Raw genomic sequence first — 11079 nt, 5'->3', positions numbered from 1 at the left:
CTGGCATCGCCCGAAGAGATCAGTAAAACTAGTGACTACCAGTCATTATCATTTTACGGTTATTTACATTTATTTTTTGCTTTTGGATATATGATTCATGTCTTCTTACCTTGGCTCTTATCATGTAGATGATCTCAAACCGCGATTCGGATTTAAAAATAAAATAACTCAGAAGCATCTCGAGATCAAATCCATGACCATTCATCGATGTGGAAATTGTTTATTATAATGTAGGAAGACATACCCGAGTAATTTCGCATAATGTTTATCAGAAATCTTAATATAAACTTCAAAACGAGAATGAATTATAATTGTTTCTGAAAATCGCATGCAGTATGAATAACATTAAACGAAAATTTTAATTAGGATGAATTAGAATTAAGTGGATTAAACTTATAAAATAAATACAATGTTTTTTGTTTAAATATTGCATAAAACTACAAATTGCTGAAACTTTACGTATCAAAAATTAAAAGCTTCAAAATTTGAAAAAAAATAACGTTTGAAAATTTTGATATTTTCGAAAAAAAATGTCATTTTTTTAAAATGTTTTTTTTGTTTCGGTATTTTTGAAACTTTTTTTCAAAGCAATCACACTGCGTTAGCTGCGTATAGACGGAATTTCGAAACGCGTAAGCGCCGCATCGCAGACTTACGGATAAACATTGGTACGGTACCCGTAGAAATTTAATGTAAACAAAATTTGTACTTATTATTAAAATCTCTAGAAAATATCTGATAATTTGATGTGCATATGTCTAATGAGCATTTTTGTCCGCCAAACGTCATTTTTTACTTTTTTTATTGGATCTCTGAAACCGCAAGACCTGCTTTTACAAAAAATTTATCACTTCTTCATTTTGTCAATACAAATGAAATATTTTTTGAATAATTCAAATCAAGCGTTCCGTTATTCCAAAAACTAAATTATTATTTTGGCACTTAATGCCCCGTCTTCGAAATGGGTGAACCCGCCTTTGCCAGAAACTCATCAGCAAGTCTCCCCATCAATACAAATCAAGTGCTACCGAATCATTCAAATCGGTTGATTCGTGTTCATGAGATTGTCGACAAAAATTTTAAAATGCATCCACATACCTACACACATCTACTTTTTTCTAAGATATGCCAGATTGTTCAAAAACGCTTGAAACGTAATGATATATAAAAACTTTCATTTTCGATTTTTCTGCGATTTCTACGTAAGTACCCTACGGGAAGTTAATGAATTTTATTTTAGTATTCAAAATGTTGAGATTTTTTGAAAAACAAGCCTTCACAGCTCCAGAGAGGCTTTAATTGATAAAAGCACTACTGACGATTAAAAGATTTCCTTCATTCTTTTATTATGTATTTATTAATGTTTAATTTAGCTTCACATAATATAGAGTCCTGTTAATAACTCTGACTGTTTGTATAATTTTAAATTAAAAATGTATACGAGTATACCTATTGCTGATTCATAATGATTCATAATAAACTAATCGATTTCTGCATTAGTTAATAATTACCAATATATGAGAACTCGTATGAATTTCGTATATATAAATAATTTATAAATGAAGTCCATTTTATAAATAAACCATTTATTATGGACCACTGTTGACTAATATTATTTAGAAAAAAAGTATCATATGCCGAGCTCATGCTATCTATTTCAGGTTGGCGTTTTAAGTGAATATATCGGATAAAATTTGACGGGTAGATGTGTTTGTGTGCGTCTAGTGTTTTTTTAATTCTTTTACCGTTTGCTACATTCTGATATTGTCACGGAGATAGTGGATGTCTTGTTTGAAAGTGAATTGACACCCAACTGTCATCTATGGCTTGGACGGACGGGATTAGCTCAGGTAGCTCACTCCGTGGGGCGCCAACCTCATATCTTTTCATACATACATTCATATATGGGCACACATTCAAAAAGTTAAAATACACATGAGATTCTTTTTTTTAATTTTATATATATTTATTTTTAACAGCAATCAGTACTTAACAAGTCCTATAACCTCTTGTTCTGACTTCTTAGACGACGTAGCTTTTTTAATAAATGGCAACCCAAACGGTTGTCCTGTATTTATATATTCTTGACAAGCAAATGTGAAGCCCGTTAATTATTGTCATTTTTTAAATTTATATTTGAAACCTTTCTGATTTTATATCCATATTTTTAATTATTTTGTTGATACCTATCTATCTGTGACGTTGTCAGCACCTGGAACCTGTGGTTACAAGACCAAAGTTTTTACCACAAGGTCACGGATATGCTCTATTATCAATATCTATCGATAAATGGTATGTATTTAGAATAATTAGATTTTAAATTTATTCATTTGATTTAGATAAGATAATATTCACAAAATATTAATGCATTTGATTTAATATTTTTAGCATTACGCTTTTCGTAGCAATCACGTTCAAATTTGCTTTATAAATTGAAATGATATTTCAAGATCCTATATTTGTTAAAAAAAAATAATTTAATTCATGTAGTGACATAAGATGCAAACTAGTGGTACATACCATCGTGCCTCAAGGCAAATTGATGGAACTCTCAGTACCGAAATTAAAATTTTTGAAACGGCTTAATTAATTTTTGAAAATTTCCATTTTTTTATAAATGACTTTTTTGAAAAATCTAAATTTATTTTTTGCATTTTAACATTTTTTGAAAACATTGAAACTCTGCGTAGCTATTTTAGAGACAAAATATCGAAGCGCATGAGCGCCTTGTACTTATTATTGAAATCTTTATAAAATATCTGATAATTCTTGGTCAATATAAAACACATTTGGTCAATATAGTACAAAAAATGTTTTTGGAACTAATCTGCAAGTCTTCCATAGATAAACAAGTATTATCGTCTCCCCATCAATACGAATCAATTTTTTTTAAATTAATCAAATCGATTGATCTGTGTTTTTGAAATCGTCGACAAAAATTTGTATCCGAACACATATACACACGCATTCATTTTTTCTAAGGTATGCGAAAATTTTCAGAACCCTACAAGAAGTTAATAAAATAAAGCACTGCTAATTATACACGAAACTGATAAGACATTGTAACTAGTGGCAAGAGCCCCTATAAATATAAAAAAAGTTTAATTATGTAAATTAATTTGAAGTTTCAAAAATATCATTTCATTTTGCTGCGACAGTTATGAATGAGCAGATGGCGAATACCAGAGCATAGCTTTTAAAAGGGTTCAAAATCAAAGAATCTTTCATCCATAATATTTTTAACGCTTAAAAATACGCAATAATTTAATTTAATATACTTAAAAATATAAACTATTCTCATCAATTTGCAGCATTATAAAACAATTAATAATTAGTTGTCACAGTACTCTAATATTTGAAAAAAATTAAACCAAACATGCATTCTGACATCCAACAAATTTTTATCAGGGTTCTGTATGAGTGAAATTAGTTCTAACAAGAGATGTCGTTAATCAAAATTTAAAGACAAAAAGCGAAGTGCAATACCCTCAATCCTTTTATAAATTATAACAAAGTTTTTCGATTTTGAAAGCTCTCAGCATTAGTTTCAAAACAAATAACAAATTATTTACAATCAATAACATCTATACAGTAATTAATAATAACAGAACGCCTTTAATCGTTCACAATTCCCTACACCCTCATCGATGAGATTTGGAAGGGTTGAATTGTGACATGTGGATGTGACGAGATTCAGGAACTTGTCCAGATATTGGAATCGAACAACAGACAACTAGAAACCATCCTCTGATTCCAATTACTGAACGAAAACAATATCCGATAAGGTCTTATAAGCAGGCTGTCGATGACAAGTATCGTAGCCTCGATTCGATGAATGAAATGCGATGACAACAGGACGAAAAATAGCCGGAGCTCTGATGAACATTTTCATGTACCTCAATAAGAACATAACGTTTTTGAGTAATGTATTTTTAATTAAATTATATCAATTTAATTTGTTTAAATTTTAGAAAAAAATGAGTAATGTTAAATATCAATCTATCAACTATTTTATATTGGTAATAATATTCTAAAAAATATTTTTGAAAAAATCAAGGTTTCTACACTTATACGTTATACGAGGTGTGTTCAAAAAGTACCCGGAATTTTTAAATTTCGCGGGTCTGGAGTGTCTGATTGTCAAAATTTTTTTTTTATTGTGTTGGTATACATGCCCCTAAAGTATGATGAAATTTTCAGCTATATTCACTGTTTACTTTGTCTGTGGTAGTCGCTAAGGTTCGACGTGTTTTTCTGAGCTCGGCGATTTTTACAATGGAAGAATTGAAAAGTCAAAGAATTGTATTAAATTTTGCGTAAAAAATGAAATAAAGTGTAACAAAGTGTGTGAAATGTTACAAAAAGCCTATGGTGAGTCTGCTATGAAAAAAACAAGTGTTTACGAGTGGTATAAGCGTTTCCAAGATGGCCGCGAAGACGTTGAAGATGACGAACGCTCCGGTCGACCCAGCACCACACCCAAACGATGAAAATGTGAAAGAAGTGGAAAAAATGGTTATGAATGATCGCCGAATCACAATTAGAGAAGTTGCTGATGAAGTTGGCATATCAATTGGCTCATGTCATAACATTTTTTCAAATGTTTTGGGCATGAAACGAGTGGCAGCAAAATTCATTCCAAAACTGCTAAATTTTGACCAAAAAAGCAATCGCATGAACATCGCTCAAGAGCTGTTAAATGACGTCAACAACGATCCAAGTTTGCTTGAAAGGGTCATAACTGGTGATGAAACATGGGTGTACGGTTATGATGTCGAAACCAAAGCCCAATCGTCCCAATGGAAGAGCCCAGGTGAGCCAAGACCGAAAAAAGCACGTCAAGTTCGATCGAATGTCAAGGTTTTGCTTACTGTTTTCATTGATTATAACGGCATAGTGCATCAAGAGTTTTTACCACAAGGTCGTACGGTTAATAAGGAGTATTACCTTGAAGTGATGCGACGTTTGCGTGAAGCAATCCGAAAAAAACGCTCCGATTTATGGAAAAACAATTCATGGCTGTTGCACCACGATAACGCACCTGCTCACTCGTCGTTGCTTGTTCGTAATTTTTTGGCCAAAAACAATACCGTAGTCATGCCCCAACCTCCATATTCACCAGATATGGCTCCGTGTGACTTTTTTCTATTCCCAAAGTTGAAGAGACCCATGAAAGGACGGCGGTTTTCCTCGATTGAAAAAATAAAGGCCGAATCGCTGAGAGTGCTCAAGGACATATCAAAAAGTGAATATCAAGGGTGCTTCGAAAATTGGAAAAAACGCTGGCATAAGTGTATTATATCTGGGGGGGACTACTTTGAAGGGGACCACATTAATGTAGACGAATAAATAAATATTTTTTTGAAAAAACGAAAATTCCGGGTACTTTTTGAACAGACCTCGTAGTCCATTGACAAAAATAAGGTAGAGAATATAATATAATACTTATGCAGAGATGGTTGTTATGAAATAAGTTTATTAAATTTAACGAAGAATGAAATTTATTAATAAAAAAACAATATTGAACTTCCCAAGGAGCAAATTCGTTTTTTGACCAGAAAACCCGATTAGGTAGTTGTATGTTTCTTGACATTTCAAGTCATTCTGAAACGTTTGACATCAAGCCAAAATTAGACTTTTCTTCGACATTTTTTTAAAAACGTCAATGTCAAAAATTTAAAAGCCATTTTATGAAACTCGATAAGGACTCGCATTGATTACTTTTGCTAAACAGTCGGCAATTTACTAAAATTACTTTTGCTAAACATTTCTTTAAAATAAGCGGTAATATGCAAAATTTTTCCACGTTTTCAAATAGTTTGTGGTAAATATCAGATTGGTTGCTTCTTCATATTTGTCCGTTGAGTTTGTTTTACAATTTTAATGAAATTTTGTATCATTGTTTTAACTAATATCCTAAAATATTTAAACCTGCAAAAAGTTGCTTTGATTTGACAAAATAATCAAAGTTTAGAATAATGGGTCGTGACAAAATATCAAAATTCAATCGTCGCAATTCTAAGAGTTTCTAAATCTCAATACCATTTTCTTATCTATGCTGAATACTTATTTGTTCAGTGAATCATTTAAAAATATAGGGTTTTTGCAACTTGCCTTAAGACAAGAAGCCAGTTATACCTAGTTTTTAATTAAATGTATGTTTAAAATTATAATATGCTAGATACGTATTTTTACAAACAAATATGCATCAACAATTATAATATGCATATAATATTTTCATCATAAAATAATGGTATTCATTTTTTAGCGTTTGAACAAAACCTTCAGTGACTAAGCGATTGAGATTGAGCTTTTTGTCATTTTTTTTTTCAATATAGAGAAACCGAAAAATCGTAATAGAATAAACAAAATCAAAATATTAACTTAATCTGATAATATGCGATATACCAAACCTGAAGGATCTGAAAGGTTTTTTTCTGATTATACAGGATATTTCATAATTAATAAATGATTATACTTTTGGTGGCTCCAAGCACAATATACAATTTAGACCATATTTTTGCCGATGTAAGTACTTTTATCTTGAGCGTAAAGTGTATATGTATAAAAAAAACTTTGCTTTTTGCTCGTAAGCTTTAATAAGAAAAAAGATATAAAAAATTTGCCACTTTACAAATAGTTACTATCAGGGTTATAATCATTTGGATAGCATTTTGAAAAACTAAAATTCTACAAAATTTCTTATTAGTAATTTTTTTATAGTATTTTCTTTTATAAGTTTTTTTTTAATAATTTATTTTTGTGGCCTGAAGAAGAACAATTGCTCCACCATTTAGCCTCTTACATTATTTTAATTTTAAATCCTATTCTTTCCAGTGTTTTACATGATGTTTTCCCATCTAACAATATTTCAACATACTTTTTATATCCTATTCTATTGAGTTTTAACCTATTTGATATTTTCCTTTTTGATTGGTCTCGGGTTCGATTTCGCTTTGGGAAACCTGATGTCAAGCAGTAGTGACATCGATTTTCAGTTGAAAATATAGATAGCAATATGTTTCCAAGTGAAAATAGCCCTCATCCGACATTGTTGCACATCAATAAAATATTCGCTTTATTACAGAAATTGTAGAGATCGCAGAGTTGAGACAAATGTTTGGGTTGTCATCTGTAAAACCGACATAGTATTAAGTTAAATTAGCCCAACAACTTATAGATCTCTTAAGTCCAAGTTGCTGTTCAAAACATCAAAAAAAACCTTTTTGATATGTGTACTACATTTCAATATATTTTCACATATACTTCAGATTTTTTCTAAAACTTCCGAAAGATTTCAAGTAAAATTACATCCAGCGATTCAACTAATATCTTTATATGTTAAACATAATTTTTTTCAAAACTGTTACATTATCATCGCCGCCTCAATCAATGCTAATTGGGCCGTTTCGTCCCTCTGGAACGAAATCATTTTAAATTCGTCTCAAGTGGGCGCATCCAACTTATTTTATTCTTGACTTGCTCATTAGTGACGTTGTTTATAGTTATTATGATATTGTCATTTCTACCGTATGTCCGGTTTTCACACGTTTCAGTTTTTATATTGTTTTCGAAAAGATGTAGATTGATATGTAAAATATATTACTTCATACTTGAAAATTATACAACCAGTAAATTTTAGCAGTAGTGGTAATAAGTACATAGCAAGTTCGGTTTTTATAACACATACAGAAGTGTGAGTAGTTTATATCAAATTTGTTTAATTTTTTCGATGACATGTGGATTAGAAATATTTATATATACTATAAGTAAAAATATTCACATTACACCCACACCCACACAAACACACACAAATTTCGTATGAGATTTTCTTGAACTTATGAAAAACCTTAAAATTTACGATATAAAAATTACTAATTAGGTTGTCAATCTCTAACACTTTTTATTAAATTATCAATTTTCTTCTGTTTTTAGTTTTTTATAATGCGGAATTGAATAATACATGTAACTCTGAATTTTCATCCTCAATTTCCTAGATATATTTTTTTGTGACTAAACATATATATATATATATATATATATATATATATATATATATATATATATATATATATATATATTATACATATTCAAAAACGTAAATAAATTTTGCGAATTATCTGAATTGTTTTTGCTTCAATTGTTCCGCGAAATTCTTATCGCGCAGCTTTTAATTAGTCGCATACGATTGAAAGCCGTATCAAATTCAATAATATTTATAGTTTAATAAATGTAAAATTTAATGTTTATAAAATTATTACTAATACAAAGATTTTTGTATAACAAATTTATTTTTAGAATAGTCGTTTCCCATGGAAATGTTTTAGCTGCGATGCATATCAAAATATTTCAATTGGTAATAGAAATAATTTAAATTCTAGATATTTAAATAAACTTTCTAAGTGATAATATTATAGTAAGATTTGTTATTAAGCCAGTGTTTAATAAAATTCATACTCTGACGTATTGAATCGTTAACAATCAATTCAATTACTTAACAGATTGAATAGTTAGTAATCGTTTGGACTATGATTAACTTAGATAGATTATTAGTATCTATCAAAATTATATTTATTTAATTATAGTAAACAACTAATTAGGAAATGTAAAGTAATATTTAGAATAATAAACTAATAAGATAAAATAATAAATGAAAAGGATAAAATAAACATTCAAAGAACTAGAAAATGTAGTAGTAATTTTCTGGACGTTTCTCGCATTTGTAGCAAAATTTTCACGTGCTATCTTTGAGGATTAAAAACATTTCAAGTTGTAACAAGTTCTGTAGACTTAACTCAAAATAGAGAAGAAAACTTGTTAACAAAGTGAGATACTAAGACCCATCGTAAATGTCCCATGACGAATAACCAAAATATCTATAATGATCGAAAATTACCGGAATACTAATCAACATACAAAACCTAGTATTATGTTTAGTTTATAAAATTAAATTGGTGACCCCGACAGCGATCTACATATACAAAGTAGCAAGAAACAATCATACTCTTAACATCAAAAACAAAAGTAAATTAGAAAACCATAATATCCAGTTAGCCAATAATTTTTTACAACCTGAACTGAGAAGGAAGCTGATGAGAACTAGATAACGCCTGATCAGATAGTAAGATAATTTCACTGGAAATTATTTTAATCTTTAAGGCAAATTGCTGGAACTTTCCGTACCGTAACGAAATGTTCAAAGAATATTAAATGTTTTCAAATAGATTATTACAAATAAATACTGTAACATTGTCTAATAATTAACTAATATTTATAAGAATTATATAAACTGAATTTCAAAGTTGAAAATATTTATTTAAAGTATATTAGAACTTAAGTCAGCATTACAATTAAAATCTTAATTATTTTCGATATACAAAATAAATATATTTCTTGAAAAAAAAATTGAATAAAAAAATGAAACAAATTTTTTTTCAAAAGCAATTATTTTGTTAAAACAAGCTGAAAGTTTTTTGAATCATTCAAATCGGACGCTTGGTTCTCTCAAAAACTGCCATTATTTGTACATTTAGCTCTGTATCTCCGAAACCGCTAGACCTGTCTTTGCCAAAAACTAATCACAGCTTTTCCCCGTCATTGCGAATTGAAAGTTTTTTGGATGATTTAAATCCAATGCTCCGAACTCTCAAAAAATATTTCTATTTTCTGCACTCTTTGCTCTGTATCTCCGTAACTGCTGGACCTGCTTTTGCCAAAAACTAATCAGCACATCTCCCTATCAATAGGAATCGAATGTTTTTTGAACCATTTAAATCGGTTGATCCGTGGACGGATTGAAAACGTGGACGAAAAATTGTATCCATACATACATACACACACATCCACTTTTTCTGAGGTATGCCAAAATGTTCAGAAACCTTCAAAACGTGGAGAAATGTAAAAATTTTCAATTTCGATTTTTGGACTATTACAATAACTTACCCTACAGGAAGTTGAAAAATTGCATTTTTGTTAGAACACATGGATTACACTTTTTTTAATTGTTTCTTTTATGGATGGGTTTTAGTACAACAGCGATAGAACAGCCGCATTTCTGATTTTTTTTTTCGTTTCCATGATCGGAATTTCGAATTAGTTCAACAATCATTAGGGTGAAATCAAGATTAAAGATAAATTAATATAATTGTTAATTTTTCATATTTTTAAAATGTTTCTTCCAAATTTTGCCTTTTTGGCAGAAAACATGGATTGCATTTTTCTTCATCGTTTTATTTGTGGATGTATGCAGCATCCCAGTATTAAAACAGTCGCGTTTCTACACTCTTTGTTTCCATTTTCTCTGTGAAATAAAACTCGGCGTTGGGGCAGTCGCGTATCAGCCAACCAACCGTCCTCCGTCCTCCGTCCTCCGGCATGTCACAGTTTTCAGTGTTATTTCTGGAAGTTTGATGCGCGCGAGGGCAAGCGTTGTAGGTAGACGGGATCCCTCTCGCCGCTTTATGCGGTGATACGATGATGGATCGTCCGTGCCGTCCAATTAATTCCTCTATTAGGACCCGTAGATCCGGATCGGATCGGATCCGATCGGATCAGACGGCCAAGTCTCTCTTAGGCTCGATTCACTTAAGGCATGGAATACACACCCCATTATAATAAAAATACATACATGATTGCTAGCAAGAAAACTTGCAAATAGCGCTGGATATATAAAACTAGGAAGCATAGCATCGTCACAGTCTAACGGATAAACAATGGTACGGAAATGTACAGAAATGTAAACAAAGTTTGTATTTATTATTAAAATCTCTATAAAATATCTTATAATTTGATGTGCATATGTCTAATGATCGTTTTCATCCGCCAATTGACTTTTTTTTTTAGTTTTTCAATGGATCTCCGAAACCGCTAAAACTGCCTTCCCAAAAATTCACTCCATTTTTCATTTCGTTAATACAAATGAAAATGTTATTTGAACCATTCAAATCGGACGCTCCGCCTTTATCCCAAAAACTAAATAAGCATTTTTGTCACTTTTTGGTCCGTATCTCCGAAGCTAATAAGAGCACGTCTCCCCATGAAAACGATTCGAATGTTTTTCGAATTATTCAAATAGGTTAA

This window comes from Ctenocephalides felis, unplaced genomic scaffold, assembly GCF_003426905.1.
Source record: "Ctenocephalides felis isolate EL2017-DRISC unplaced genomic scaffold, ASM342690v1 CF-g0.4_SCAFFOLD_01886, whole genome shotgun sequence".
Classification (NCBI taxonomy): domain Eukaryota; kingdom Metazoa; phylum Arthropoda; class Insecta; order Siphonaptera; family Pulicidae; genus Ctenocephalides; species Ctenocephalides felis.
Note: the sequence above shows the minus strand (reverse complement) of the source record.